The sequence below is a fragment of the Pleurodeles waltl genome, chromosome 11 (assembly GCF_031143425.1).
Source record: "Pleurodeles waltl isolate 20211129_DDA chromosome 11, aPleWal1.hap1.20221129, whole genome shotgun sequence".
Lineage (NCBI taxonomy): Eukaryota > Metazoa > Chordata > Amphibia > Caudata > Salamandridae > Pleurodeles > Pleurodeles waltl.
Genome location: NC_090450.1, coordinates 313493515 through 313506732, shown reverse-complemented (window position 1 = coordinate 313506732; position 13218 = coordinate 313493515). Strand labels below are relative to the sequence as shown.

The window sequence follows — 13218 nt, the reverse complement described above, 5'->3', positions numbered from 1 at the left end:
TATATTGTATGTCTCCCTGTTCCTTTTCTGTCAGTTCTCTCCATATCTCTGCCTCCCACCTTCATTGTCCCTTCCTTTTGGGTACCTGTGCTATGGCAGTTTTTTTTTTTTTTAATCCGATCAATCACTTAACATCCTTTTAAGTAACCATTTCTCAAAGGCTGTCTCGCTACTAGGGGTCTACTGATACACCCAGTGTATAACCTGTAAATGTCATGCTATCTGCCTCTGTAAGCACATGGTTTTCTTGCAGGTGGTCAAAGAATGATGCCATCTAAATTGAATAAGCTGTCTTCTCTCTTGCATCCTCTGGCATGCCATCTGTGAAAGGGCTTTACATTCAAGCCAGGGGTAAAGTCTAGATTGGTGTCATGGAAGGATGCAAGGCCATTTTTAACAGTGACTGAGTCTCAGACCTGAAGTGTTGTGCTAGTGAGTGTGGAAGACTATAGACCCATGTCACCGTTTTGAATGGTAACCAATGTTCCTCCCAAACATGGGACCCTCTGCAACCACTTGAGCCATAGGTACACCAGTGCTTCCCAGAGTATGGGTGACTTCATTCTAGTAATCGCAATTGGGTAGCTTGATACTCCAACAGGCATGGGACTGCCAGTCCCCCTTTCTTCTTGGAGTTGCAGGGTTTCCTTGATATGCACAAGGGTTTCCCGTCTCCTATAAACTTTAGGATTGCAGTGTGGTTAGCACTTTTAGTCAGTGGTAGGGTTGTCATTTTAATTGATGCCCCTCTGCTGAATCATGACAGCTTATGTTTGCCCAAGGTTTCCAGAGCTGCTAGGACCGCTTTCGAAAGGGCAGCATAGCTTCTACTGGCAGTTCCTGTAGACATGTAGGTAGGGGACATGAGGGGAAGACTATAGGAAACCATGACATCTGCTTCATGGACAGGTGGCACAGAGGTTCATGATTTGGGATTTTTTTTTTGCATATTCACTCTAAGTCCTGAAACATTCCCAAACTGCTGCAGGGAGGGCCAGCAGTGAGACCATTGGCTCAGACAGGGTTAGTATTATCTGCATAGCGACGAATAAGATGGTGGTAGCCCCCAAACTTCATGGCAGTTAGTGGGGTTTGTACATATTCTTTGGGCCGGGGGTTCCATATAGAGGGCAACTAGAAATGGGGTAGAGGGGGCATCCAGTCTCATCCCTCGCCGAATAGGGGAAAGGCTGATATTACATGCCATTTAAGACCGACAGCTGCCTTTGTAGACATTTATCCAAGTCTGAAATTTTGGCTCTAGGCAATAGCGTTCTAATACTCTGAATGGGTAGGGCTAGTGGATTTTTTTTTTCCCATCCCTTTACCGATCTGTGTCCTTATCTATGAGATGCAGGACTCGTTTTGTGTTGGACCAAGATCAGGCAGGCTTTACCCTGCATCTAGGAATTTGGTGACAAGTCTGAGCATGAAAGGATTGACGTGATGTGCCAAGATGCCAGTGAACAGTTTAGCATCTATATTAAGAAGTAAGATGTGACAGTAGGAGCCACAATCCTCTGGGTCTCTGCCCTGTGTCAGGATTGTAGTAATGGTTGCATCAAGCATGCTATCGGGAAGGGCGTTGGTCTCTGAGAACAAACTGAACAGTCTTGTGAGTATTAGTGCTATCTCTGAGCTGAACACTTTAAAGAAGAGTGGGGTGTAGCCGTCTGGTCTGACTTCCCAGCCTTCAGTTGGGAAATGATAGACCACTTCATCTACCTGGATTGGCTTGTCGCGGGAGGTTGTCAACTCGCGTAAGCAAGTGCACGATTATCTAAGTATGGGGAGGGTGTCAGCTGACAGCTTTATCTATGCAGTTTCCCTCCCAAGGTCTGGGCCTCTGGGTCAAAGGAATCCCCTGCCTAGTCCAGAACATGGTGGGCCCCTTTTGATTTCACTTGGTGCAGCTGACTGTCCCAGCGGAAATAGAAGTCTCAAAGGGTGTCCCAGCAATAGGAGATGATGTGAGACCTGAGGTGGTAATGGTGATTGCCTTTCTGGGCATCTCACAGGACCCAGGTTTCATCTCAATAGCCTTTTGTACTGTCCAGTGTACTCTCAAACTTCCACCCCCCCCCCCTTTCCAGATCACATATAAGGGTCTCCTGCTCCCAGCCTGCTACCCATCTTTTCTGCTGGTCCGGAGGGGATTTCCCACTGTGCTCAGTCCAGGGCCAGTGCCTCCCCAGCCTGTGATCGTGCTCGGGCCTCAGGCTCACTCGCTCCCCCGCAGCCAGCACCCCAATGTCCAGCACAGCCTCCCACCTGCAGCTGTTCAGGGGAGGTGGTTCTCCACACCCACCTGTGTCCCAGGCCTGGAGCAGTCTAGTCTACTTGTTGCTCCAGGGAATTCTTCGGAGCACGCCCGGTCCATGAGGCCCAGCCCGCAGGTCTCCTAGATTGGTCCTCGTCTTGGCCAGCTCAGTGCTGCAGATCAGATGTCCATCCCAGAGGTTTTTATATCACTCACCTCTGGGTGCAGCTGCTCTGTCTATGGCACTCTACCCTGTTCGCTGGGGCACGCTTGTGGCCTCTGCCATTTGTAGGCCGACTGGCCTTACTAGTGTGCGTTCAGCCCCATGGGCTCCCCCTTAGGCCGTGCCCACTACTAGGATTGTCGCTTTAATGACACCCCCTTGTCTGCCCTCATTTGTCATTTGGGGGGTGTCTGCCAAGGTTCCTGGTGCTGCTAGGGCCCTTTTTTTGGGGGGGGGCCTGGGTGGTGGAGAACCCTAGAGGCACATCTGCCTCGTCTCCTGACCTCATACTTCTAACGATTGCCATGATCTCTATTGAAGGACTTTACATCTCCTTGCAAGACCTAATTTGATCACCCTTTGCCATGCTTAACTGGCCATCCAGCAGCACCCATTCCCTGGGTGGTGAAAGAATGGGCAGCCCTTCACAAACAAGTAGGGCAGGATGAAGTGTATTGGCCTCTTCCCTCCACACTAATCTAATCTTACCTCCTTATTTGGAGGTGAAATAGTAATCCTTGCACCTGACCATGGTCTTGCAAGTCGTTTTTGAAAGCACCTTAATCTTTTATGTCTAATTTAATTCTCACTGGGTTATAGAAGAAGTAAATTAAGTGGGAAGAAAAATTAAGGGAAGAAAAGCGCTCACAATTCCCATATATTAAAATAAGGAAATCATCAATTAAAGGTAGGGTGCTCCCGGCATAGGAGGATCCTCCCATTCCTCCAAAAGTTAAGCAAATATTGATACAGAGACCAAGGCACTCGTAAAATAAAGAACAATTATACAGTCCGTAATTAATTTCTTGAATTCACAACTCAATGATCTGATTCAATTGTTATGCCCACACGAACAAAGTTCAGAGGAAATCCATGAAGTGAAAGTTCATCTTTAATATCACACAACCATCCAGCCAACACGTGTTTCGTCATGGGAGTTAATACTCCCTGTGACTTCTTCAAGGCTGCAAGGAACATCAAAAAGCAAACACTGTACATAGTTTTATAGGCAAAAATTAATAAATAAAGATTCAACAGTCAACCGTATAGTGACAGTACACCACAAAAAGGAAAAATGTATGTAAATGTGAAAACCCCATTTCATATAATAGATTAAAAACGTAATCGCATAATATAGCGTGATAATAGAATAATTAAACAGGAAACCCCTACTTCACACCATCTGGCTTGGAAAAGGTGGGAGAAGAGGCCTGGACCACAAGGAGAGTGCTGAGTGAGTCCACAATATGTGCAAAGATACCACAAAGTCAAATGCAAAGCCACACTAAACCTAAGTGAAACCGTATAAACGATATATCGGAAGTGAGTTACCATGCACCCACAGTGAGTGTGTAAACACCAAAATATAATAGCAATAGAGAACAAATTGCTACAACAAACCTCAATCAAGTGCGACGTCAACATATTGGTTGTCTCAGAATTTTTTTATCAAATAGCTCACTCCACTCTAATAATACAATAAATTCAATATAAAGTTAATTCAAGAAGAGAACAAAATCTAAAGGGCAAGAGGTCAGTGAATTAAACAATGACCATAAAGGTTAGACAACAAACAGAATACCTAGTCCCCCTTCGTTAATAAATATCTCCCAGAAAATATATCCAATCTATGAGGGTCCTTAAGTCACAATATTGTGGCAGTACCACATGAAACCACACAATTTGCCAAAGTTTCAGCGTCGATTACATGTACATGAGGTAACCACCCTCCGGGATTAAGCGCTAACATTATATACAGGACCCTAAACCCTCACTCACCTGTAATATCACTCTAGGTAATCTGTGTCTCGGAGCCAACGTAAAGGCTCCAAGACCTGCGAACCGAAAGTAAGTCCGCCATCTTTATTTAAAGGAAAAGACAGCGAGAGCTTGATCTCTTCTCACGAGAAGAGATAGGAACCTCGTGTTCCAAGCGTTGAACGCGCGTAAACTGCATCTAAGGTGAAACGCGGGCGCCATCTTTTAACTGGAACGATCGACTCAGTTAATAAACAGAGTTGTATGTTGATTATAGCCATACAAAACCAAAAAAAAGGATACATCTGTCCTAGGGTGACCACCTGGGATTGAGGCAAATTCTGGACAGGACTGTAAAAAATTCAGGACAAAGGGTCAAAATTCAGGACAAAAATTCAGGACAAAGGGTCAAAATTCAGGACAAAAATTCAAGAACAAACGTCAGTTTTACAGACACACGCAAGAGAGGCCATGTCTCACTAAGTTGTCAGTGCATTTATGTACTCTTTTTCAACATAGCACTATTTATTCACTGTGGACCTTTTGTGATTGCCTCCTGGTGTGCTACAGACAGGTGTCACATTACGTCCTTGTTCAGTAGTAAATTAATGCCCTTCACGGCAAGGCCATCACCCCTACCCAAATCTACCCGATCTTTCCTGAAGAGAAAGTAACAGCAACATTTTGATTATGTTTCTGAACATTTCAAAACCCCTGGCAAACAGTTTGGGAAACATTAAGGTAATTAACCTTATGCTAGTTTAAACAAATTGAACAAAAACATCTGGCTTACCCCAACCGCCCATGGACTTTCAACCTATTTTTTTTTAAAGAGCCAGGGCAGATGGTGTGGGCGACAGTCTCACACCTAATGACAGGATGTGATGTACCCATAACTTGTCTGTAGTCTCACTGCACTAGAGTGTATGTTTGGGACTCTACATTTATCTCCGAAATGGGAGCCCGGACTACCAATCAAAGATAATAAAAGAGTAGGATGAAATCGAGATCAAATGGGAGATCCACGGCAAGTAATTCAAAGGGTTGTTGCTAACAACTGGATAAATAAAGAAGAGAATAACAAGGTGGGACAATTCCTAAAATCAGACAAGATGGGTCCACCAAGACTATTTGAAGGTATTGGCCACCTGGGGAGTTGTCTCTGCACACAGGAGCGAAACAGAAGGGGCACTGTCAAGTGGTTGAACAAGCAAACCCCATCCACCTTGGCAAACTCTTCTGGTGCAATGGTTTGCTGTTAGTGCTTGTGAAGGGTGAGCAGGGGCCAGACCCCTTGCAAGGTTGTGCAAGGCAATTGCCTGCTTAGTCCATGTCTTTATATGGTTTTGAAATTGAGCAAAAGCCAAACTAGAGATCTGGGTTATCCCTAAGTGTCAAGTACACATACAATCTTCAAAATATTTGGGATGTAAATTGCACAAACAAAATTTACAAATTTTAAAATTTAATTAGTGTTTCATTAACATATGGCACTGTTTTCGCCTTCATACACAATTAGATCTCAGATTGAACTGGGAACAAGTTACCTTTTGATACCTAGTGATTAATATCTACCATTCTTACACTGATTTCCAGGATGAAAATCTCGGCAGAGCGAACGGTCCCTCCAAGCCCAGTTTGCTTTTTGGTCTTCTCTTCTGCTTTCTGTAGAGGCCATGTGGCACTAGTGAAGATGGTGTGCTACCCCAATGATAGTATTATTTTGCAAACCTTCCCCTGCTCGTCCTTCATTCCTTCTTCAGACAGGCCACACATCTGATTTGGTCGCTGCGGCGCCATCGGGAGCTCTTTCCACTCTAAAGCTACCTGTGACTGCGGGTGGATTAGATCTTCTGGACTTAAAATGCTTTTATTCAGCTGCAGATGTCCAATGGGTGGCTCACTGGCTTTCTGCCCACCTCCCTGCATGAGATGGGGTTTACCAGTAAAGACTTTTAAGGAAGGCTTAATGCACTGCTCATCGTTTCCTACTGACCATTCTATGGATCACCATCCGGGGTTATCATGCATGGCTTTCTCTTGCCTTGCCAGAACCTGTAAACTCACTGACACGAAGAAACCCTATGCTCCTGCACTACCTTTGCTAAGCCTTCCCACTCGCACAGGATGGCTGTGCTCAGAGCAACTCTATCAGTGGCATGTTGCAGGTGTCTTAAAATTGGGGACTTTGTTTCTGAACAGTGAGCTACTAAATTTCCAAACCCTTGTGGCAGACTACCATCTTCACCCCGGTCAACTCCTTACTTACAACCACCTTAAATAATCATTAAATGCCCTATTTCATGTCTGCTACCTAGCACTAACCCTACAAGAGGTGTGCCAGAAGCTCTGTACCATAGGAAATGGTGGCAAACTGATAGAATGGGTGTACAGACCTATCCTGCAACATGGAAACCACTCCAGGTCTTCTTGTCATACTACCTGGGTGATTGATGTAGCCAAACCTCTGCAAGATATGGTCTAAAATACTGGACTTTCCCCACAAAGTATCCCACAGCTGTCACTAAGTAAATTCATAGTGCTTCCTTGTGAATGCATTCTGCCCGTTGCTTGCCATTGGCCTTGTTGTTTGTAACTCACAATTTGTTGCTTTCAATTTGCTGGCTTTATTTGTTTTAGGCCATGCAGCTTGAATTTGTCCCTTCCCTTGCCAAAACCTTATTTACAGTATCCTGCTGAGTGCTCCCTTTCTGTAAACAGGCCTGTAAATCTTGTTCTTATCTCATCATATTTGCTGTGCATTCAAAGAACAAAGTCAAATGTCAGGCTCTGTCTTCGGTGGGAACTTAGGGGGTGATTCTGACCGCGGCGGTCGCCGCCCGCCAATCGGTTCCCGCCGAAAGACCGCGGCGGTCATTCTGGCTTTCCCGCGGGGCCGGCGGGCGACCGCCAGAAGACCGCCGGCCGGCCCAGCGGGAAAGCCCCGTCAACAAGGAAGCCGGCTCAGAATTGAGTCGGCGGAGTTGAAGGGGTGCGACGGGTGCAATGGCACCCGTCGCGATTTTCACTGTCTGCACAGCAGACAGTGAAGATCTTTGTGGGGCCCTCTTACGGGGGCCCCTGCAGTGCCCATGCCATTGGTATGGGCACTGCAGGGGCCCCCAGGGGCCCCTCGACACCCCATACCGCCATCCTGTTCCTGGCGGGCGAACCGCCAGGAACAGGATGGCGGTATTGGGTGTCAGAATCCCCATGGCGGCGCAGCAAGCTGCGCCGCCATGGCGGATTCCCATGGGCAGCGTAAAGTCGGCGGTACACCGCCGGCTTTCTGCTTCTGGCCGCGGCTGTACCGCCGCGGTCAGAATGCCCGGCAGAGCACCGCCAGCCTGTTGGCGGTGCTACCGCCAACCTCCGCCCTGGCGGTATTTACCGCCAGGGTCAGAATGACCCCCTTAGTGTTTACTTTCCTTTCTCTGACTTCAAAGTGAGAGGATTTATGCAACAATCTTGCTGGATACTGAGGTCACATGACAACATTTAAATAGACTTCAGAATATATCAGAATTGCACCCTACTCTGTATCACTCCACTTTATGCCATTCCATGCCACTGTTCTCTTCTCCATTCGGAACCACTCTACATTATGTCAATGCTCTCTATGCTACTTCACACTATGCCTCTCTACTCTACTCTGTACTACTCCACTCTAAGCCACTGCACTTTGCGCCTCTCTACACCACTGCGCTCTGCTCGTCTGCACGCCATACCACTCCAGTCTAGGCATCACCAATCTAATCCACACAACTCCACTCTCTGCCACTCTGCAACGCTGCACTGTACGCCACTGCACTCTAAGCTAATACACTCTATGCTAATGCACTTTACTCTGTAACACTCAACTCTATGCCCCTGCACTCTACATCAATACACTGTACATCATTCTAATCTACTCTGCACCTCTGCACTCTACACTACTTTACTCTATGCCATCACACTCTGTGCCTCTCTATGCAACTCCACTCTAACCTGCACTTCTCCACTCTAAGCCACCTCACTCTACTGTGAAATAATCTACTTTATGCCACTGCACTCTGTGCCACTGCACTCTGTGCCACTGCATTCTATGCCACTGCACTCTACCCTGCACCTCTCCACTCTATGCAACTGCACTCTACTCTGAAACAATCTATTCTACGCCACTGTACTCTATAAAACTCTGACCACTGCACTCTAGTTCAGTGCACTCTACACCACTGCAAGCTGACATTCTGCAACACTGCTCTGGCCGCCACTATACTCTACACCACTCTGCCCTGTACTACTGCATTTTGCACCAATATACTATATTCTACTGCATTCTATGCCACTCTACTCTGCCCAATGTCACTCTATGCAACTGCACTCTACACCAGTGTACTCTAAACAACTGCACTGCCCTTTACTCTGCACCACTGTACTCTATGCCACTGTTCTCTGTACCACTCTACACCACTGCACTGACACTCTACTCTGCACTCTACACCACTCTACTCTATGCCACTGCACTCTAGGCACTATACTCTACACCACTCTACTCTGCACCACTCTACACCACTACACTCTATGCCACATGAGTCTACTCTGCACTCTATGACACCACTCTGCATTACTGCGCTCTCTGCTACTCTATTGTATGCCACTCTACTCCACTGCACTCTATGTAACTCTACCCCATGCCACTCTATGCCACTGCACTCTGCGCCAATGCACACTAAACAACTGCACTGTACGCCACTGCCCTCTACTCTGTACCATTGTACTCTACGCCACTGCTCTGTGCCACTCTACTCCACTCTACATCACTGCACTTACACTCTACTCTGCAGTGTTGCACTCTCCACCACCATACTATACACCAATGTACTATGTACTACTGCATTCTATGCCACTGCACTCTATGCCATTCTACTCTGCATCACTCCACTCTACAGCACTTTGCCCTACTCTGCACCACTCTACACTACACCACTGCACTCCCTGCAATGTGAGTCTACTCTGCAATCTATGCCACTGCACCACTCTACACTACTGCTCTCTCTGCTACTCTATTGTATGCCACTCTACTCCACTGCACTCTATGCCACTCTACTCTGTCCATTGCCACTCCATGCCACTGCACTCTAAACCACTGCACTCTACGATAATGCACTCTAAACAACTGCACTGTACCCCACTGCACTGTACTTTGCACCACTGGGCTCTACGCCACTGCTCCTATGCTAGTCTACTCCACTCCACACCACTATGCCACTAGCTTTAAGCCGTGCTGAACAGCAGCTACTCTGGTGTATAACATGGCTAATGGCTAAAACACATTAGCAAAGCCATTAACTCTTTCGTAGATGAGACCTATTGGCTTTGCCAATGTTTGTTAGTACTATGAGGTACCGTGGTACCTGAAAGAACTGTGAAAAATACAATTACATCATAATAAAAGCTGCTACAAAATGCGCAAATACATTTTGGTTAAATAAATAAAAAGTGCTTCTCAAATACAGATTTGAATAATATACAGTTTATACCTAGTGATAAAAAAAATTATAACACTCCATTAAAACCACACACTCCACAGCTCACCTTGGAACACCATTACAATACCTCTCTGAAAAAAATATCTTTGCCACCAGAAAACTTCAAGTGACTCCTTTTAGTAAAGTCAATGCAGGTTTTCAAGCCCCTTTGTATTTGCAGATTTACCAGTTGCCCACATTTGCATGAGTTTAGGGAAGGAGACCCCCTGGCAAGAAGGCCTATTCTTATCTGTCTGCCCCTCCCTCCCAGCACAGGAGACCCCCTGCCTTCCAGCCCAGCTGGGGAAACTCCTCTGCCATAATTTCGCCCTGCCTCCGTTGCCCTTTAGGTGAAAGCTAAAATTACGGACAAATGCCGTCCGTTAAAGCTTTCATCACGGACAACGGACAGCAGGGCGAAATTACGGACAGTCCGTGAAATTTACGGACGGGTGGTCACCCTAATCTGTCCCCGAAAAAAAACTTGATTATAAAAACAATTCACCATGCCATTGCATTTCCATAATTATGTAACCTCACTCCACTCTCGTCCTAGCCGCGACTCTCCCACTCCAAACCAAACCAGATGGCTACAAATTTAAATAATAAAAAACATATTTCGTTAAGGAGATCCAAACAAAAGGGAGGTTGGGAACAGGACATCTGGAAGATCTCAATATTTATAAAATAGGAAAAGGAATATTTTATATTAAGAATGGCAAATTGAACATGTAGCCCATAGACATCATGCTATCCAAAGTGAAAAAAGAAGACAATACAGTCAACCTGATCCAGTTGACCACAATAATATTGTCAGATCAAAGTTGAGATTATCACCAAGTAACATATCACTTTTCACCCCCAAAGGTCCAGGACACATACATAAATAGTATTAAATCTCATTGTGAATATGACATCAGAACATAAGACACAACATCAGTATTAATCCAAGAAATATTCCATCTTATTGGTATTAAGCCCCACTTCCACCGCTCTCAATTGGAGGATCCAGTAGCATTCCCTCTTCCTCAATGACAGCTCTCTATTTCCACCACGGGGATTAGAGTGCACCACTTCAAAACCAAAGAATTCAAAAACCTGAGTGTGATCCTGTTTTGGGCATTGGTACATGTGTGTAACTATGGGATAACGTTCATCTTGTTGTATCAGAGCTCTGTAATGTTCACTGATCCTCATTCTGAGAGATCTAATAGTACTGCCAACATAATTTGAACCACACCTACATACAATCATGTATATGACAAATTTACTGTCACATGTAATATTAGAGGTGATGTGATAATTGTCTCCCATTTGGCTGTTAAAAGTGGAAATCCCTGATCTACTCCATTTACACATCCCGCATCGGCCACATTTGAAAAAAAACATGATACTGATTGTGAGTCAATTATCCTGTTGAGTTGTCGGTGAATAGCTGGGGCATAAGATGTTCTTAAGGGTTCTGCCCCTACGATAAGTGAAAGTGGGTGAATCTGATATTTGTCCCTTCAGGGTTGGGTCCGCCCTAAGTATGTGCCAATGTTTCCTCATGCATCTTTGTAGAGCCACCGAGGCGGAAGTATAGTCGACTACACATCGTAAGTTATCAGTAGTTTTTTCTCTGTCTTAGGGTATCGTCCCTAGAAAGGCGCACAATCCTACTGTATGTTTTATCAAGGATAGCTGTGGGACAGCCACGTAATCTGAACCTGGCCATCATGTCTTCTATATTCTTAAAATCCTTTTCCAAACTACAATTTCTCCTGGCACGAACCATTTCGCCATAAGGAATAGCATGAATTTGGTGTTGTGGATGTGAGCTATTCGCGTTAAAAATTGAGTTGCACGCTGTACTTTTCCTAAAAAGGCGACTCTCAATTTTATCCTGATGAATAAAGAGTTCCACGTCCAAAAAGGTGATATTCGTTTCACTGTGTTCCCAGGTGAACCTTATATTAAAGTCATTGGAATTTAAGTAGTTAAAAAATTCGTGCAATTCTATCACGCCACCCGTCCAAATCATGATGCAATCGTCAATGTATCGACCCCAATAGAGAATATTCGTGTTCCAAGTGTTAGCCTCCTTCCCCCAAATCCATTTATGTTCCAGGAACCCCATAAAAAGATTCGCATATGATAGCGAGAACCCATAGCAACCCCCCCCTTTTCTGGCGATACCAGTCTCTTTTGAAGAGGAAGAAGTTGTTATCCAAGATCAATCTAACCATATCCAAAATCATATTAGTATGTCCATAAAGGCTAGCCGATTGACTGTACAGAAAGTGACGTAAAGCAATCATGCCCAAATCATGTTCAATACTTGTATAAAGTGAGGTAACATCAAGAGTCACCAACAACATACCCTGCTCCCAGTTGATATCAGTCAGGATACTAAGAACATGCTTAGTATCTTTAATAAAAGAGGGAAGGTTAGTCACAAAGGCTGTAAGAAAATGTCAATGTACTTAGATAACTTTCAGTGGGACCACCCATTCCTGAAACTATAGGTCTCCCAGGCGGTGAACATGAATCTTTGTGAATCTTGGGTAGAGTATAGAGGCATGGGTATCTAGGTCTAAACACCCGTAAATACATGTATTCATCTTCCCTCAATAGTTGTTGTTCAAAGCAGAGTTTTAAGAATTTATTGATTCCATTGGAAAGACCTGGAATTGGATTAGATCCTATTCTCTCATAGCAATCTGGATCATCTAACTGTCTAGCGATCTCAAATTCATAGTTCTTAGTGTTCATTAGTACAATATTGCCACCCTTATCAGCCTCTCTAATGGTGACTTCATTGCATGCACGTAAATTCTTCAGGCATTCTAATTCATCCTGATTCAAGTTGCCACATTGAGTCTGACGATGGGCCTTATTTCTATTTTCTTGCTTTATTAGGTCATTCCATACCAGTTTGAAAAAGGTGTCTATTCAGTTCCCTCAACTGAGTAGGTGTCCATTTGAGACCACTGGCCCTGGTATCTGAAGTAATATCCAGATCTTCCAACATCTGAGAAACAGAGGTGGGATCCTGTTCATAATCATTTATAGAAAGTAGCATAGCTGAATCAAGTATGTCTTTAATGGAAAGGGGATGATAATCCTTACTACATGTAGAGAGAATATCCCTATTCTTAATGTCTATGTTTCCACTGAAGAATTTTTTGAGTTTGAGTCTCCTAATATATTTAAAGAAATCAATCTTAGTTTTCTGAAAGTCACCAAATCCCCCCGGGCAAAAGCCCAGGCCCTTGCTCAATAGTGTAATGTCTTGTGTTGACAGTTCAAGGTCAGATAAATTAATTATAGAAATTGCTTCACCACTGCTCCCCCTCATTTCCGCTTGTGCCAAGACCTGGTTTGCATTCCCGACTTTGCTACCATGTGATCCCCTCTCTTGCTCCTCCTGGTTTTACGGGATCTTCTGTACATCTGTTTGTCTCCCATTGTCCTTGTCTGATCCT

The 13218-nt window shown here is 44.9% G+C and overlaps 1 long non-coding RNA gene across 3 annotated transcripts in view; it reads right to left on the bottom strand.

Annotated features, from left to right (window-relative positions):
* LOC138265660 (uncharacterized) overlaps positions 1–13218 on the bottom strand; it is a 138974-nt gene that overhangs the window by 23051 nt on the left and 102705 nt on the right. The window contains exon 1 of one of the 3 annotated variants that reach the window (XR_011199399.1): positions 4263–4364. The exons of the other annotated variants lie outside the window; for them this stretch is intronic. This is a non-coding gene — a long non-coding RNA (uncharacterized lncRNA). Of the gene's footprint in view, positions 1–4262; positions 4365–13218 lie in introns of those variants that run through there. 3 annotated transcript variants of the gene reach the window in all.